This window comes from Bicyclus anynana, chromosome 15 (genome assembly GCF_947172395.1).
Source record: "Bicyclus anynana chromosome 15, ilBicAnyn1.1, whole genome shotgun sequence".
Lineage (NCBI taxonomy): Eukaryota > Metazoa > Arthropoda > Insecta > Lepidoptera > Nymphalidae > Bicyclus > Bicyclus anynana.
Window position 1 is genome coordinate 8321121 of NC_069097.1, and position 20765 is coordinate 8341885.

Genomic DNA, 20765 nt, shown 5'->3' on the forward strand with positions numbered 1-20765 from the left:
TTGTCTTTTAGGTCCATTTATTTTTCTCTTTGAAACGGATAATTGTATATATACATGGTGTTCCGTAATTAATGGATAAAACGCAAACAATAGATACACCACTTAATTATCTAAAACTAATTTGAATACCTAGTTTTCCAAAAATCCCTAGGGTGACCAAGTTATATTTTTTTTCGGAATTTTCAAATTTTTCTATCTTGAATCAGTTTTTTCAATGCTGTAGCTGCTGTAAATATGGATTTTAAAGATCTCATTTTTGTTAAATACTACGAAATAAATTACCATCATACTTTAATACTATTTTCATGAATGAAATTTTATTTGTTTTGTAGAAGAAGCTTTGAGTGCAATAATAATTTTTCTTTCATTAAGATGATACGTTTAAAAAAAATTGTCCTGTAAAAAAATGTATGGGACTGAAGTGTACCATCATTTTAAAACCTTGTACACTTATCGAAGTTTGTAAATTATGCAAAAATGTATGGGATGATCTGAATTTTCAATACAACAAAAATAAAGTATGGATATTCCAATTTTTTTTTCTTCAAAATGTATAGTAATATCTGCCTACTTGCCTAAATTTAATAATGTAAGTCATTTGTAACTTAATTTTTAAAAAAAAAACTCTAAATAAAAATTTACTTACTTATCAGATATTCAAGTAGTATGTCAAATTGCTTATTCAATAAATAGAGTATTTTACAAAATAAATTCTTCATAATCGTTATTAGCCTAATTAAATGGTCTATGACAAGGAGACAATCCTTGTAGGAGAGGAGTTTCGGACCCACAACGCTGCTTAAATGCGGGTTGGTGGGCCTAGTATGATGATGTTTGACCACAGAACAATCATTTTCAGATGTTAATAATGATGACCAGCCCCTCTAGCCAAGTGGCACGTCGATTATCTTTCTACGATCGCTAACGCTTCGAAAACTAGAAAGATGTATGGGAATAACATTTGCTATCGACAGGTCACGTGATCAAGATCTGTCATTCCCATACATTTTTCTAGTTTCCGAAGCGTTAGCGATCGTAGAAAGAGAGTCGACATGCCACTTGGCTACAGGGGCTGATGCTTAGAAGCGAGCGAGCGAGGTGACGTGCGGGTGGGCAGGTAGAACGAATGCATTTCATTGCGCTGCGTGTGTCGGAAATGTATGTAGTGAGTACATTGCGTAATTTTGTGAAAATTCGACTCCACACAGTCTTAATTGTCTTACCCCCAGAGTGTTTTTGTAAAGCGCGAAACTAGAAGCTCGTGAAGAAGCACGAAACGAGTCTTCTAGCATAGCAACTTTTGTGTTAATCTGTTACCATAATTGAATTAAGTTTACATACACATTGCCGTTAAAATATACATAAAATCAGATTAAAAGCTAATAGGTCCGACGACGCTCAAGTAAGTACACTTATAGCATCATAGGTCGTACTATAGGTCGATAGGTCCATATTTAATCAGTAAAATGCACTCGTAGTTTAGCAGACCCCAATTATCTTCCAGCAACCCTTCTAAAATCTCACTATTAAAGCAAAAAACGTATAATCACAATATACGGTAAACATACATTATTTTCAATTTCCGAAACGGTAGCGTTTGTAGAAAATGAATCGACGTGCTACATGGCTACATGCCCTGCCAGGCATTACAACTAACACTAATGGACTCCCAAAACCTATTTCCATATCATTTCTTCAAGTGAAAATAGAGTAGCTACGACAATGGTGAAACGGGTAGGGATTTAACCACCCTAGACCCTTTTTCTTTTGTGGTGCAGAATGTTAAAAACCACGGAAGTATTACTTATTTAAATTCGTAATCTAAAGTGCTGATCGCTACCGTACCGATAGACAGAATAGCGCGAATGGCTCTCGGATGTAAACATTCGTAAACGATGGCAGTATTAGTTAGCAATATTTCGACCTGCTTTGCACTCTCCTTACGATTGTCGAAGCAATCATGCTTCCAATTTGCGAGCATGATAACATATAGTTCCGCCAAAATCGCAACAAGTCTTCCATCTTTCAAATCGTCCAGCTCATTCAACAGTGCATTCATACAAGGCGCTTCGAGTTTTGCCTTGTGAGCAATGTTCAGACTGATAGGAAGATATTTACAGAATATAGTGACATAATCTTTCCAAGAGGTAAGTAAACCTAAAAAAAATTCTTCTATCTACATTCTTTACTGTACCATATGTAAACAAGCTTTAACACAACGGCCTAAGATAACATTAAAACAACTGATTAGGCGTGTCCTGCACTGGACTCGTCGTAATAACATCCGGTATTACGATAGAGTAGTTTAAGTCCGATAGGAACTCGTGCCTACCTAATGTGAATGATTAGTAGGTTTGAATATATTAATTTTTATGAAACATTCGTATAATAATAATAATAAGCCTGTTTATTTCCAATCCAAATAAAAATAACATAACGTACAAGCAATTTTTAAACTTAAAAACTAACATAATATTATAAAAAAAAAAAAATGCATTAATATATTAATTGCTTGCTTGAAACATTCGTATAAATAAGGCCAATACTAAGTAACTAATTGATATTTAAAAAAAAAACAAAGAATGTCTGGATGTTTGCAAAATAAATAAGATTTAGCTGTCTTACCTTAATTGTGACATTTTAAAATATACTATGCACAAAAATTAAGGGAGCAGAAAAAAAATCCAAATTTTTGGGGGATTTTCAACAGGCTGTAACTTATACAAAAATGGTTGTACAGCAAAAAAATAAAAAGCAAATTGTAGCTCTAAGTGTTTAGTTTTTGGATCTGAGTTTGAAAATTTTTTTATGAAAATATTTTTCGAGTAATCATAAGAAAACCACCGAAAAAAAAATTTTCGAAATTTTATTGGTTTTTTTTTTAATCTACGGACGTGGAAAAAATTTTTTCGACTCAACCTCTATATGGACCGGATATCTTGTTTATTCAAATTTAATTTCGTTTTTTTTAAATCTCGAAACGAGCATTTCTCGCTGAGATATCGACGTTTGAATGGAAAAAGATCATTTTGTCTTTGATTAAAAATATCTCAGCAACCAATGATTGCACAAAAATTTTGAGGTTGGTTTTAAGAACTTGAATAAATTTTCTACAAGGATTAGCAATTGAATTTTGAAACAAAAATTTTTTTTCAATCATTACATGAATTTGAAAAAGCATCCAAAAAAGGGCTTTTTGTCGTTTTTTGGAAAATCAAGCGCCCAATCAAAAATATTGCGGAAACCACTGACGTTAAGTGTGCCTTTTATTGTTCAATATACCCACAAAAACCCTACAAAGTTTCAATTCAATCCAGCCAACCGTTTTTTTTTCCCACTTGATCGAATTTTTGAAAAAATTAAAGGAGCAAGAATTTCGCTCTGAAAATGTCATAATTTTTTTTTTCTTTAATTTTTCAAGTCACTAATAGAGAATTGAGAGAAAAATTATAAAAAAAAAAATTTTTCATTATGATAAAAATTATGACATTTTCAGAGCGAAATTCTTAATTTTCGTAATCAAAGACAAAATGATCTTTTTCCATTCAAACATCGATATCTCAGCGAGAAATGCTCGTATCGAGATTTAAAAAAAACGAAATTAAATCTGAATAAACAAGCTATCCAGTCCATATGGAGGTTGACTCGAAAAAAATTTTTCCACGTCCGTAGATTAAAAAAAAAAACCCAAAAAAATTTCGAAAATTTTTTTTTCGGTGGTTTTCTTATGATTACTCGAAAAATATTTTCAAAAAAAAATTTTCAAACTCAGATCCAAAAACTAAACACTTAGAGCTACAATTTGCTTTTTATTTTTTTGCTGTACGACCATTTTTGTATAAGTTACAGCCTGTTGAAAATCCCCCAAAAATTTGGATATTTTTTCTGCTCCCTTAATTTTTGTGCATAGTTTATATGAACTACTAGCTCACGCCGCGCGGTTTCAACCGCATGGATCACGTTCCCGTAGGAATACGGGGATAATATATAGCCTATAACCTTCTTCGATAAATGGGCTATATAACACTGAAAGATTTTTTCAAATCGTATAAGTAGTTCCTGAGATTAGCGCGTTCAATCAAACAAACAACCAAACATACAAACAAACTCTTCAGCTTTATAATATTAGTATAGATAATCATAAACGCACAAATAACAAGGATACCTATTTGTAAATATTTTTATATAAATATATTCAAAAATCTTTATAAACGTTAGAGTAGTTAGAGAAAATAGTAAGAAGATTCTAACAAAACCTATGTATATCTAGGTAGGTACAAATAATATCAGATTTAGATTATTTAAATACCTATGTTTAATTTCACGAAGTTAATAAAACTGAATTATTCCTTGTGTTCATTAAATGTACAATGTACATTTTATACGGGTCACTTTTGACCCCCATATTAGCGATGCCAATTAAGGGTTAAGTAATACTCTGCACCGAACTAAGTAATCGTATAACATCTGGCATTACGATAGAGTAATTAAAATTTGGTAGGTACTCGTACCTTCCTTGTTAATAAAGGTTTGTAACGCATGCCTGTTGTAGTTTAGTACTCACTTAGCTTTTTTACAACGGGCATGTGATTCGACAAACGCCTTTACAGAATTCTTTAATTTATTTCAATCTAACTCGTAAACTAATTAGACGATCTTTTTATTACTTAGGCCAAAGAATGTTACGCATGCTATTCATCTTAATTTTCAGGATATTTTTAAAAGTCTAGTTCAATTAGATAAGTATTCGTAGGAGTAGGTAAAGCTTTCTTTGAAGGAAAAACATCGTGAGGAAACCTGCATACCAGAGAATTTTCTTAATTCTTTGCGTGTGTGAAGACTGCCCATCCGCATTGGGCCAGCGTCGTGGACTATTGGCCTAACCCCTCTCATTCTGAGAAGAGCCTCGAGCTCACCAATGAGCCGAATATGGGTTGATAATGACAATCTCTGACCTCTTTGCTGTAAGCGAGGGAGATTTGGAACTTAGCCACTATGCGAGTTAGCGGGCTTAGGATTATGATTATAGACTGCAACGCTTACTATCGAGGACTTATTGAAGTTTATTATTAAGTAAGTAGGTAGGTATAATCCAGAACTAAGTTGAGAACAAAAGCTAGTAAAAGATAATAATACGTAGTAAATGCTTCCGCTGTTTTGTCGTATTCGGCGCACGGAGCAAAGTTTAAGTTTTACTTATGTACAATCGAGTAAACTGCAACCACTGCTCTTGCTAGCATTAAGTACTTTTCACTTTGTTTACAGTACAAAATTGGATTTTGTTAACGAATAGTTAAGATTACATTCTTTTTAAATAGTCAAGCATACACGAGTCTAAGAGTCCAGAGAGAGAATAAATGCATTCTTGCATTGCAGCATTCTAATTCATTATTATCTTTGACGTATGCTATACTTAACTATACATTCTTTTTAAATAATCATACACGAGTCTAAAAGTAGGGGAGAGAATGCTGCAGGCTAATTCACTATCTTTGATGTATGCTGGTTGACATAATATACGAAATTGAGATTCTATGTAACAAATGTCATCTGGTGCTTATTGGTGGATATCATCAGTAGTTAGGTGACATTTTGACATTTGATGTTTATTTTAATAGGTTGATAATAACGACCAAAATAGTGAATAGGCCAGCAGGTGTTACTTTGATGTTCATTTTAAATAGTAACTATACTAAAACCGTTTTTGACGGCCTCCGTGGAGCAGTGGTATTACAAGTCGGAGGTCCTGGGTTCGTTCCCCGGTTGGACCGATTGAGGTTTTCTTAATTGGTCCAGGTCTGGCTGGTGGGAGGCTTCGACCGTGGCTAGTTACCACCCTACCGGCAAAGACGTACCGCCAAGCGATTTTAACCGAACCGAAAGAAGTGCGGATTTTCATCCTCCTCCTAACAAGTTAGCCCGCTTCCATCTTAGACTGCATCATCACTTATCATCAGGTGAAATAGTAGTCAACGGCTAACTTGTAAAGAATAAAAAAATAAACTCGCTGTGCAATGTTTATCAACAAACAAATTAAAAATGAGGGTAAAAAAATCGCTAGTAATTTTATAACTTGTTCTATAACTAAATGAATGAAAACTCTTTAAAGTCAACCATTGACGGTCAATTATTCTCACGTTTCTGCAGCTCAAACGGCAGCGAAGACGTTTTTTTAAGTCCAATACACGATCAGTTATAGTCGTGGGTGCCGCAGAAACGTGAGAATCAATGGCGTGCATAAAATGATTAATTAGTTTATAACAAAGTACTTAAGTAATATAAAGATAATAATTATTAACTATTGAATAACATTTTACAAGAAAAACAAAAGATAATTTTAAATTTATTAGGTATGAAATGACAAGCATTTTCTATATTCATTTTGAATTTGAATTAAGATAGAAAATCCTCTTTTCAAAACTTAGTTTCATAATCATACTAATATTATAAGCGAAAGTTTGCATGGATGTTTGTTACTCTTAACGCCGCAACGCATAGGCTACTTTTCATCCCGGTTTTTTTTTTCTTTTTATTCTTTACAAGTTAGCCCTTGACTACAATCTCACCTGATGGTAAGTGATGATGCAATCTAAGATGGAAGCGGGCTAACTAGGAGGAGCATGAGAATCCACACTCTTTTCGGTTTCTATACGGCATCGTACCGTACCGACTATACGGTTTCTATACGCTAAATCGCTTGGCGGTACGTCTTTGCCGGTAGGGTGGTAACTAACCACGGCCACAGCCTCCCACTAGCCAGACCTGGACCAATTAAGAAAATCTCAATCGGCCCAGCCGGGAATCGAACCCAGGACCTCCGTCTTGTAAATCCACCGCGCATGCCACTGCGCCACGGAGGCCGTCAATACATGGTTCCCGAGGGATTTGTGAAAAACTTAATTCCACGCGGACGGACGAAGTCGCAGGCGTCCGCTAGTACAGTATAGATGGATGCACCCTCAGACCTTAAAACAACAAAAACGCAAGTAAAACCACGCCATACAAGCAAACCACACAGACCGATGTCACTTTACAAGCAACGAGAAACTATTAAATTTAACTAAGCTACAAAATTCCCATCAGACGAACTATGTACATAATAGACGGAAGCCAGCTTAATAAGCTCCCCGGGTAATTGGGTTAAAATACATTGTACCGGGGCACTTTACACTGGTGCTGCAGAGTTGAGGAATTTCGCAATATTTTATGCTACAGCTTGGCAACTTCGTTCGTAACACTCCCCTCGATGAATGAAAAACCCACGACTGATGCATGTCACTTCCCCGCACGCACGATTTCACAACCGCAGTCTTTCCCCCTGTCGCCCGCATATCATGGGAGTGTTATCAACGAACTTGCCAGACTACAGATCTACGTTTGTTGTATCATTTTAAGATAATTCTCTCAATAGGGAGTATCTATGCATGTGGCTCGATATTTTTATTATTTAAATTTCTTATTGGTAGTTACGTACATACAGAAAATATGCTGGCAATATGGCATATACTGGCAAAAATATTTCTTTTTAATTAAATAATTTAGCAAATCTGTATTTCACAAATCCCACGGGAATCATGGATTTTTCGGGATGAAAAGTAGCCAATGTTTTAATCTTAATCCAGAGTAAAATCTATTTCCATTCCAAATTTGAGCCAAATCGCTTCAGTAGCCGCTGCGTAAAGGAGGAACAAACATACGTAAATGACAAAAAAATGTTGTTGTTGGATATCCATAAGAGATAGACCATCGCGAAGTTTTCTGTAGAACTTTTCAATGTATACTAATAAATGAAAATTATTATAATGTACTCGAGTTGCACGCCTATGAGGCAGATTGTATATGAACATTAAAAATTTTGAATGTTTAGAACTAATTTTTCTCCCAAGCTTTTTTATAGTTTAAATATTTCTGACTCTTTTATAAAGTTCCGTCTGAAAAGAACCTTGAACTTATTGTGAGACATGTCCGTGATTACTTTTGACAGTTTATCAATAAAAGCGTATGCAATTAAAATCTTTGTATCCCGGAACTTCCACCCTAGGGCGTAAAACAAAGAGGTACACATAAAAGGCCTTTGTTATTGATTGATTTTACGCGGACGAAATTAACGGATTGATTGATGGATATTTTTAACCCAGAAAATATTAGACTTTAGGAGAAAAAAGCCCAAATCTTTGGATCGCTAAGCAATAAGTTATAATTCATTTCCGGAAAACCTTCGCATAACCTACATAACGGAAGTCAAGCTTCGTTTCCCTCTTTTGGCCTAATTTAGCAACACACGGGTAGGAGTAGAGCTTGCTTTTTAAATAATTTTCAAAGTAAACCTAGTTTTCGAGGATATGATTAACTATGCAAATTCAAAAACAATGTGGCGCAGCTGTACTTAAACCAGTTGGAATAAAAAAATCCAGCGAATACAGAATTTTATAATCTCGGATTCGTAAGTAAACAGTTTTATCTCGAGATTTGAAAGGTTATATTTTAGTAATTTAAAGTTTTTTTTTTTTTTATTTATCTTCTCTACTATATAAAAATAAGTCGGGTTTTCCTTCCTGACGCTATAACTCCAGAACGCACGAACCGATTTCCACGGTTTTGCATTCGTTAGAAAGGTCATGGGCTCCGTGAGGTTTATAGCAAAGAAAATTCTGGAAAAAATTCAACGTACGGTAGGGGTATGGTAGGGTAGGGGTAGGGTAGGGTAGGGGTATGGTAGGGTAGGGATAGGGTAGATAGAGGTAGGTAGTTGAAAGTTTATTTATTAAAGTTTACATCGAGTTTCGCGCGGACGAAGTCGCGGGCGTCCGCTAGTTTATAATAATACTTTGCTTTGAATTTTAAGCTATCGTATGAGTGTATTTCAAAGAGTTGAAAACGGGACTGGGTTTAACTCGTGATTATTGCCACAGTAAGCCCGACTAGTTAGGTTTTGCGTACAGCCTCTTGCGCCGCTCTTGGCAACATTTATACAAACTTGACTAACTGTGGAATTCATAGACGTTGTAAGGGCACCCCCAGGGGATCATTCACCCGCTGAGCGTCTAATTATCAAACAAATAGAGGTTAAATTCGACACTCAGTAGCTGAATGATCCCCTGGGGGTGCCCCTGAAACGTCTATGAATTCCACTGTAAGAGCGGGGGCACACGATGCGTTGCGGCAGCGGTGCGGCGACGGAGCGATATCGCTACGTCATACATAGCGCCCCTCGGCGGGGAGGGTTGAATGCGTTGAGACGTCGGAGCGGCACAACTCAGTTGTTCATGCGTCACAACATTACTTTATTAACAGACTGTCCAACGCTGCTACGGCGCCGCTGCGACATATCAACGTTGCGGCGCCGCACCGCTCGTGCGCCCGCTGATACTGTGAAATTCTTACATAGAAATATCCGTGGCATTGCTTAACCTCCGGCGCCGCACCGGACTTGCAACCACGGACACGAGGCGGGAAGGGGTGAACGAATTGCGATGTCGGAGCAGCACCGCTCAGTTGTTTATGCAATTTTTTTTTATTCTATACAAGTTAGCCCTGGACTACAATCTCACCTGATGGTAAGTGATGACGCAGTCTAAGATGGAAGACGGTTTCTACACGACATCGTACCGGAACGCTAAATCGCTTGGCGATACGTCTTTGTCGGTAGGGTGGTAACTAGCCACGGCCGAAGCCTCCCACCAGCCAGACCTGGATCAATTAAGAAAATCTCAATCGACACAGCCGGGGATCGAACCCAGGACCTCCGTTTTCTAAATCCACCGCGCATACCACTGCGCCACGGAGGCCGACAAAATTGAGTTTTTAACATATTGTCCAATGCGCTGCTACCGCGCCGCTGCGACTTAACAACGTTGCGGCGCCGCACCGCTCGTGTTCCAGCTGATACAGTGAAAGCTTTGCGCCGACGCCGAAACGCTACGTGTGCCCTCGCTCTAAGGGCCCCTTATGGGTCAGGAGTGCTCAAACAATAATAATCTTGTATGTATAGCCATTTTAAACTTAATTTTTATTTAAACTGATCTGTTAATGGACGGCCCACACCTCATCCTGTCCAGCTAGCGCAGATGCTAACCAAACTCCTAGAATCATTGGCGTGCACGGGGCTTTTACTAGGGTAGGCATTATATATACAAATTGAACAAAATGAAAATTTTCTTTTGCAATGAGTCCTCAGGATAGGCATTATTGTGTCTATGAAATGCACACCACTGCCTACAACCATCTACTTTGGCCTCTGCTAAAAATCAGCGACTTATGGAGGCCCATCACATCATGGATTCCTCGGCCATTGTTTAACAATATCTTATAAGATAAATTAGAATTCTATATGAGATGTGGGATGAGAAATCATAACATTATGTATTAAAAAATTGTAACCCACTGCTTAATCACTTGCTAGCATAACAAGCATCTTATTATAGAGTTTTTTAAAACTAGTCCGTAAATAGATTCACAAAAGATTTTAAAATAAGTTTTGATACACATGTTACAATAACAACATTAATCCTTAGCTTAACTAAATCTTCAAACCTTAGCTTATGTAAAACAAAATATTATTTTAAATCTAATAAACCACTGGTATTAGTTTTGGGTTTCAGATGAAGAGTTATCAACACAATATCTAATAAAGGCCATGACCTCTATGATGATAAGCAAATTGGTATTTATTATCATCATTAAAAATGTAAGTAATAGGGATAACATAAATTTATATGTACAAAATCCAATATTAAAACATAATATTGAGATAAGTAATTATTGTATGGGAAGTATTAAATGTGATAAGGTCTGATTCACTATTATCAGTATATGTATAATATATTATTCAGAGGTCTTTTTTTTTTATTCTTTACAAGCCCTTGACTACAATCTCACCTGATGGTAAGTGATGATGCAGTCTAAGATGGAAGCGGGCTAACTTGTTAGGAGGAGGATGAAAATCCACACCCCTTTCGGTTTCTACACGACATCGTACCGGAACGCTAAATTGCTTGGCGGTACGTCTTTGCCGGTAGGGTGGTAACTAGCCACGGCCGAAGCCTCCCACCAGCCAGACCTGGACAAATTAATCGGCGATCGAACCCAGGACCTCCGTCTTGTAAATCAAACGCGCATACCACTGCGCCACGGAGGCTGTCAAAAAAGGTCACAAAGCTTTTGTTTTTGGATGAATGCAAGCTACAAAATTAAATAAATCTATAAACAATCCAAAAAAAATCAAATTGGTCTAACCATTGCAATGTACGTTTTAGCAAAAATAACAAACAACAAGCACTACAATTACGGAAATATTAGTAACTTCATTTTATTTGCTTGTTATCATCACTACATAGTATAAAATAAAGTTGCTTTCTCTGTCCCTATGTATGCTTAAATATTTAAAACTATGCAACAGATTTTGATGCAGTTTTTTAATATTTCATTATCAGAAATTGTGATTTTTCATTATATTTCTAGTATTGAGAAGAAACATGGATGGGATGTATCACTAAAAAATTCTATAACCAACAACATTATATTATACCTACGGGCCATAACAAACTAAGGAACGTAGAAAAAGAATTCTCTTTTGACTATCACTACACTACTCTCTTAACAGCTGTTACCCCATTGTTATCAATAAGACTACTTCTTTTTGGCGTATGTAGGATGAATTAATAGGCGGGGCCTGGCCCGTAATAGAATATTGGTGGCCCTGAATCCTAAGGTGGGCACAGGTTCATTCTTGGGACCCCCCCCCCCCCCCATACATGCCTATGCTTTTACCTCTGAAACAGCTTGTTTTTCTTTGACAAGAGGTACCAGCTTTTCTCAGTACAATAAGTACACAAAAACTTATCATAATAATTGGTGCAATGTAGCTATGGTGTTCAACAGAACAAAACATAAATAAACTCACTTTCACATTAATAATATTATTATTTACTAGTACTTAGACTCCTAAGGTTTCACCTACATATTTTCCATTCCCATGGAAGTATGGGCATAAAATATAGCAGATATTACTTGTTGATAATGTAGTTTTCATTACTGAAAGTTATTTCTTTGTAGTTACTTCAGAGTCAATGTTCTACAAACAAACAAACCAAAAAATCTTTGTAATATTGTGTCTGTAGTAATGCTTCCATGGGTTAGCCATTAGTCAAGAATGCATACAATCCCCACTGTCTCTTATACTTGAAATGGCATCAATTCAATATTTGATAGGAAAACTTTATGGAGTAATAAATCACTGGCCACAGATGGCAATGAATCATAGGCTAAGGAGATGTACACATGTGGTCTAACCATAAACAAACTCTGCTCTCAGCTCCCTAATATAAATAAAATTGTTATCCCATTGTTTTCATAGCCAAGTACTTACATTTTTAGACATACTGACAGTCTTATGATTAATTGATTGGTTAATTTTGAATTTAGATTGTTTACAATAAGTTTTTGAGCTCTTGTAATAGTCTGTATGTGTGTGTAACCATAAATCTTTTACTTTTTACTATAAAATAATAGTTTAGTGGGTACTATGATTATCGATAAAAACTGTGAGACCATTAAAAAAAATTCTAGTTTTCTCTAATTATTATATATTTTCAAGTAAGTGTTAATTAAGGGCTGTCAAAGCTGACTACAATATAGATAAGGTTTGAGTTTACTGCCGGCTCTTCTCAGCAGAACCTGCCTTCCAAACCAGTGGTAGAGATTTTATTTCATAAACTTTATTTTATGTTTCAAAAGTACTTCTAAATTAAGCCTACTTGAAATAAAAGAGTTTTGATTTTGTTTAAGATTAAGTAAGATAAAAATAAATTAAATGTCAAACCGCAAATCAAATATCAGCTGATTATTTGCATTACATGCAAGAACAACTAAATAAAATGCACATAGTAAGAGCATTACTAAAAATTTAACACTGTCAAATATTGTTTTTAGTATTTTTTTTAATGTTTAATTCCTTCACTTCTTAAGTGACATTTTCAACAGAATTTCATATTAAATGTACTTCTATTTTCGCTATAGGTATATATATAATTTTTATTATAGGTACATTTGTAAATTATTTAATGACTGTATTGTTGGAAAATGTGACTAAAATAATGAACATATGTATAAGTAGTAGTAACTATACACACATAAAACTACAAAATTAACTGTAGCGGTATTAAAACATAAGTAATTTACGTTTTTATACTTCGAACCTTCGAATATTCGTCCTCAAAATCGCAAAAATCGTGTAAATTGTCAAGTTCGCTGTAGCTATCAATAAACAAATGAGTTTTTGAAAGCAAACATTCTGTTTCTATCAAATTACATGTAAACAAAAAGACTTGGAACTTAAATTCAAGAAAGAGCTTTAGTAATATACCAAAAGCTATCATCTGGTAATGATAACCTAGGAGAAGGGGGTCATAAGACATACGAAAGTATTTTTGTTATTATAAATGTTTCAAACGGACGGAGACATGTGACAAGTATGTACGTAATACTGGTTGAGTTACTCTAACGATTAACAGCTATAACTTATCAATAAGACCTAAAATGTATATAGAATTATAGAAATTACAACACCTTTATAAATCCACTGAAGATATGAAGCTGCTTTGAAGTCCAGTGACGTAAAACATTATCACAAAACCACACAATTCACTGGCATCACACGCACATAATCTTTCTGTAGATTTTATTTATTAACAAATCCTCACCCGCGCAAACGAAAATCCACCGAAAATCAGTCTCTTATTGACATAAACACAAACTGAGCGTCCGCCATATGCAGGTACGTTCCGTACACCAAGTCTCAGTCCGGCTCTTCAAAACACTTGCCACCGACGAATGATTTTTCGTATTTGAAAGCTGTCATTTTCAAAAATTGAATTGAAAAACACTTAGAATTACAAACATTTTTTTGGTGATTTATAGATTTCCTAACACGCTACGCTATTGTCTTGTTTTTATAGTTTTGCAACAGAATTAAATTGGCATGAAAAAAGAGAAGTTTTAAATCTCTTCTCTATCACGCAAAATCGGAACGCACCGCAAATTGCTGCTAACTTCGTTCTCTCAGGAACCGCGGGAACTTCACTACGTTTCAATCCCGAGGAGCTTTGATTTCGATTTACGGAAGAGTATGGCAAGATGTGTAAGCGAGATAGATAACGATATATTTTTTAAGTCAACGTCCTCTGTGAAGATACTGCCTAACTAGGCTATCATTTTGTTAAGCTGTGGTTTTTGTAGCTTTTCCTGTACCTAACCGCAAATAAATTAATGTAGGTAGATAATACAATCTATGCGTAACAGCTAATTAATCTAAATTAATTATGTTGTAGGACAGTAGGTAATAGGAAACCTATTCATAAAAAATATTAATTATCAGGTTTTGCTAAATATATTTTTGTTGTTGTTTAATTATCTCTTTACAGGAGATTTTGTGATTAAAAACTTTTTATCTAACTACCTAGGTACATATTATAATTTTCAACTGGATTCGTACCTATGAAAATTCTCTTTTCCGATTGATTACCTACATTTTACAAGTTTTTCGACAAATCCAGAACTTGTAAAGACAGTTTTTCTTTTTACCTTCTACTCTCGTGATTTTTTTTATCAATAAACGACCTGGTGCTTCGGATTTTGCAGAAAAATTAGCTCTATAAAACCTAGTATGTGTAATATATTGTTTAACGTTTAATCTTTACCAAATAGTAAAAAGAGCTTATTCACATAGTTATCTAAGAATAGATACAGCATGAAAAAAATCACGAAAGTAAAAGGGAAATAGAAAAACACAGTCAAGAAGGCGTGATAACCCAGCGGATATAATCTGCCTTCGATTCGGAGGGCGTAGGTTTGAATCCGGTTCGAGGCATGCACCTCCAACTTTTTAGAGATAAGTGCATTTTAAGAAATTAATATCACGTGTCTCAAACGGTGAAGGAAAAAAATTGTGAGGAAACCTACCTGATACTTTTCTTAATTTTCTACGTGTGTAAAGTATGCCTGTTAGCCTTTTCCGAATAGTTGGAGGGGAATGGGAATATTGTCCATATTATCATCATTATCAACCCATATTCGGCTCACAGCTGAGCTCGAGTCTCCTCTCAGAATGGGAGGGGTTAGGCCAATAGTCCACCACGCTGGCCCAATGCGGATTGGCAGACTTCACACACGCAGAGAATTAAGAAATTCTCTAGTGTGCAGGTTTCCTCACGATGTTTTCCTTCACCGTTTGAGACACGTGATATTTAATTTCTTAAAATGCACACAACTGAAAAGTTGGAGGTGCATGCCCCGGACCGGATTAGAACCCACACCCTCCGGAATCGAAGGCAGAGGTCATATCCACTGGGCTAACACGGCTCTCATATCGGCTATCACGGTTCATATTATAAGATATGGCAAATATTCTTTTAAAAAATATAGATGTTATGTTTTAGAAATACAGCAGATATCTATCTACCTATGTACGTAATCCACCCCATTTCACAAACGCATCGGCACCCTAAATACGAGCTAGCGAAAGTTTACCCCACATAACAGTAGGTGTGATTGCACAGGGCTCTCGATGCATTCGTTAGCATGGATCCTCGTTCTCTCCTTTATTATGCCCTCGGGAAATATGCTCAGGTATTGCCCCTAACTTACCGTTACCACGGTTTAGCAAGCTAAAATGTTTACTGTTCTAGAATGGTCGTAACCAGCAGTGGCGTACACTTCATACATACATGCATTAAAGTACCTATTGCATACCATAGAGTTGTCTTCATAATGTTTATTAAATGAAGTTTTTCCCTGTTGGTTAATTTTTCTTACTAGTGCATACTCTGATCGACAATCCTATGCACCTCAGTGGTAACGTCAGTCTTCTATAAGTCCAAAAACACTGAAAGCACAATAAGAACCATTAAATAAGTTGTTGTTAAATAGCTTTATATGTATGCTTAAAGCACATACCTACAAATCACAAAAAAAATTAACTCTTTGTGCATATAAAAATGCATGCGGCTTGTTAAATTTCAAAATTTAAATTCAAAGAAGAGTATAATATTATGATATAGATAGTTAGAATTAGTAAAGATTGTATAGAATACACCAGCTGAATGCTTGTTAAATTGTGTTATTAATATGAATTGAATAGTTTGGGATGTAAACAATTGCAGGGGTGGGTTAAAGGATTGTACTAGCTATTACCACTGGATTCACCTACCTATGTTACTCGTACATACCAGTAATCTAATATGTTATGTATTACATTAACAAATAGTAGCTCAATTTACACATTAATATGGTTTTTTTATTGTGTAATTGCCGAAGGCTCCATGATGGGACATTAGTGGCGTCACCGTGGGTTTGGGCGGGCGCAGAAGTATCGTCTGATGGGGCTGGAAGGCAGATACAGAAGTGATGGAACGTGGCTAGTTACCACCCTACCGTCAAAGACGTACCGCCAAGCGATTTAGCGTTCCGGTATGATGTCGTGTAGAAACCGAAAGGAGTGTGGATTTTCATCCTCCTACTAACAAGTTAGCCCGCTTCCATCTTAGACTGCACCATCACTTACCACCAGTACCAGTATTATTGTATAGTCAAGGGCTAACATGTAAAAAAAAGAACTCTCTCTATGGGCGTCTGAAACTCGGACTTCGGCTTAGAAGGCCGTTCTGGATGGGTGTTTCGGCCGTGTATCATGAGTTAAAAAACCTGGGGAAGAAGTATTTGTGTAACCTGGGAAGCGTTGTCGGATTATTGATGTGATCGATCTACTACGAATGTTTAGTTATAAACTTGAACTCGTGATGACTTCCACACATTTATGCATTGATTTCGGATACGGTACCCCCCACTAGGTGGACTGAAGACAAACATCAAGCGGGTAGCAGGGAGCCGATGGATGCTAACAGCTCTAGAACGTATTGCTTGGAAGTCCATGCAAGAGGCTTATGTCCAGCAGTGTACGTGAATCGGCTGTTAATGATGATGATGAAAAAGAAAACTTTTTGCTTTGCAATTGCAATCACTTTAGAGGTATAACGATACAAATGCAAACCTAGTTTTAATCTTAAACCTTAATCAGAATGAATTCCTGCCAATATGCCTGTAAAATAAATGCCGGATGGTGGACCATTTAACCTCCGTAAATATTATATCAGACACTCAAAACCAACCGTTGAATTTGAGTCGGGATCGTGCCCTAATATGATAATTGCCTGTCAAACAATTGTCCCTAACCGTCGCCTCTATTAAGTCAGCTGGCGCTAGTCAAAGTTTATTTTATTACTGACCTGTTGGTGAGCGAACTATTAAATTATAACTGTTTACTTTATAATGGCGGTCTCTTGCGACGTTGTCTAAAATCCGTACCCGATCCCAATGATCTAATAAATCTATACTTATAATAAAACTGTAACAGGTCAAATTCTGTGCATTGAAGATATTTTGAATTTTTTTATTTTATATTTTGAATTTTTTTAATTGGGATATAAAAAATACACGTTTTGAATGGGGATGATGACTGACTAGGTTTGAATATATTGATTTTTATGAGACAACCAGATAAATAATATTAACTAATTAATATGTAAAAAAACAAAGATTGACTGGATGTTTGCAAAATAAATAGGATTGTAAAATTTCAAAATTTATAAACTTATTATATCGTAATTATTTAAAAATTCATACATTTTTAGCTTTCTTCCATTAATCGTGACATTTTTCAGTAAATGAACTGTAAACTTAAATGCAATAAATAACAAAAATATTTATAATTTTGTTTGAACGCCCATACAAATCTAACGATCAGCGAATCAACGACGTCATTAATTCGTGCTATTTTGTATGGGACGTTTATCAGGGATCCACAGTGCCAACATAATGTTTTCTGTGGCAGTGCCGCTAAGATGAAGACTCTTTAAATCCCTGTAGCTCTGAAAGTAATGATCGCAGATATCCCGTACTTTTACAAAATTGCTTTACTATTAGCATACTCCCAACTTAAAAACTGTCATCATCCCTCCGTTTTATTTGATAATATAAATATATTCTACATTATATACCCTATAATAATTAATGTAGTGTACCCGTAGATTACATGACCGAATATAGCCATCTCGTTGTCACGCCAGAATGTGCTTGCAGGCTTAACATGACACGGCAATAAATTATGTATCTGTAACGTGATAGCTTATGTATTCCATATAATATACATTGAATACAAGCGGGTGTTAATCATACTTTCCTATGGCACATTATGTAGCAACTTATTTTTGCGACCCAACAGCATTTGCAAACGATCTGAAGAATTTTTTCGGTGAAATTACCTACAGACATCTTTGTCTTATATATTCTTAGGTATTCAGTATTCTGTGCTCAGGGGGTGACTTACATAGGGTAGCAGGATGTAGAAGTAGGACGTATGTTAAATTGTAAATTGGTAAAGGCTTTTTTACCCTACTACTAAAAGGGTAATATTTTTCGCGCGTATCTTGTATGTATGTAATATTCTTTATTAGCTCATATCTTCCAAACCGCTGAACTAATTTACTTAATTAAGATATCCTTAGATTAATCTTAATTTGTCCATTTAGTTTGGTCTTCTGTTCGTTCTGTCAAGTATTAAATATGTATTTAAATAAGCAACACAGATCTAACAAAATATTAAAGATGGTATTACCTGTTTTGGTGACTATTGGTACTTCTGTGACAGAGAGGAGCAGATTTAAAGGTACTTTTGACGATATGATTGTCAACACTCATCTCGACCGCTCTGATAAAACAACTTAAGATGAATTAAACAATAAAACGTTACAGTAGAGTAAAACTAAAATATATACCCTTACCATGACCATACCACCTCCATGTATGACGTATGCGAGTCTAGAATATCATACAGTAGGTAAATGATATTTTGTCAATTGATTTGATGTTTATTTTAATAGATTGATAATAAAGACCAAAATAGTGAATAATCGAGCTGAATTTGGCAGCATCAACTAACAAAATCAGTGTCACAATATCACTTAAATTCACATCTTTCTTCGTCGTGATCCGAAAACAGAATCAATTGAAACGTTTTCTGTCCGCGTCATCTAACTTGACTTTTTTGGCCGTTTGCGAGGCAAACATTCTCATTGGTGTTAGAGATACGGATTTACGGCGCGAATGTTTCAGTTTCAATCAGTGAATGAGACGAGAGCTGGGATGATGACTAGGTATGAATATATTGCTTTTTATAATACATTCGGGTAAATAAGGTCAATGTTAACTAATTTATACATAAAAATCAAATATTGTATGGATATTTACATAATAAATGAGATTATAAAATTTCGAAATCTATTAATAATCTTTTATCGTAATTAGATGAAAATTCATACAGTTTTAGCTTCCTTACATTAAATGTGACATTTTTTAATATTTGAACTATAAACATAAACGCACAAATATCAAAGATATTAGTAATTTTGTTTGAACGCACATACAAATCTAACGATCATTATATTACTTACGACGTCATTAGTTCGTGCCATTTTGTATGGGACGTTTTTCAGGGATCCGCAGCAGCGCCGCAAATCTGACCTTTTAAATCAATGTAGCTCCGAAAGTAATGATCGCAGATACCCTGTTCTTTTTACAAAATTGCTTTACTATTAGCATACTTTTAATATATATACAATTTAAAAAACTGTCATCATCTCTAATCGATCAAAGAATCATTTCGAACGCCGTCCACAGAGCAAAAGTAAAAATCAACTCCCAAGAATCATGACAGGTAGGTGTTATTAGGTAAGTACAATAACACAAAGTTGTTTTGTCGTTATCAACCCATATTCGGCTCACTGCTGAGCTCGAGTCTCCTCTCAGAATGAGAGGGGTTAGGCCAATAGTCTACCACGCTGCCCAATGCGGATTGGCAGACTTCACAAACGCAGAGAATTAAGAAAATTTTCTGGTATGCAGGTTTCCTCACGATGTTTACTTCACCGTTTGAGACACGTGATATTAATTTCTTAAAATGCACATGGTTTATTTTTTTTCTTCTTTTTTTTTCTTTACAAGTTAGCCCTTGACTACAATCTCACCTGATGGTAAGTGATGCATGCAATATAAGGTATGCTTATGATGCAATCTAAGATGGAAGGCGGGCTAACTTGTTAGGAGGAGGATGAAAATCCACACCCCTTTCGGTTTCTACGCGACATCGCACAGGAACGCTAAATCACTTAGCGGTACTTCTTTGTCGGTAGGGTCTTTGTTGCTAGCCACGGCCAAAGCCTCCCACCAGCCAGACCTGGACCAATTAAGAAAACCTGAACTGGCCCAGGGGATCGAATCCAGGACCTCCGTCTTGTAAATCCACCGCGCATACCACAGCGCCACGGATGTCGTCATAAAGTTTAAAGTTGTTTACATTAAAATAAAATCTCTATCGATGGATTTACTGATGAAACCGTGATAAAACCCAAAATATTGATGCTGAAACCCAATAAAGAAAGAATGTAAACAAAGTTCACGTAAAGTTGCGTGCAACTTTTCTCTCGCACGCAATTACCTACGTTAAAGTTTGCTTTAGCTCTTTATCTCATATCGCTGTTATTGCTTTATATTACAAGCTTTTACTGAACTTGTTTAGCGACCCCGCACAGGAAAGCGTAGTGTTGGCCGACCCCCACCAGGTGGTTCGAGGATATCAAGCGGGGTGCAGGGATCCGCTGGATATTGGCGGCTCGAGACCGTTGGAAGTCCATGCAAGAGGCTAAGGTAAGGTATAA

The 20765-nt window shown here is 35.8% G+C and overlaps 1 protein-coding gene across 1 annotated transcript in view; it reads right to left on the reverse strand.

The window, feature by feature from the left end:
• Positions 1–13806, reverse strand: part of LOC128198816 (tyrosine-protein phosphatase Lar-like) — a 398204-nt gene extending 384398 nt beyond the window's left edge. Inside the window, exon 1 of the mRNA XM_052885927.1 lies at positions 13567–13806. The gene's annotated coding sequence lies outside the window, so the exon portion shown is untranslated. The remainder of the gene's footprint in view (positions 1–13566) is intronic.
• Between the last annotated feature and the right edge of the window lie 6959 nt (positions 13807–20765).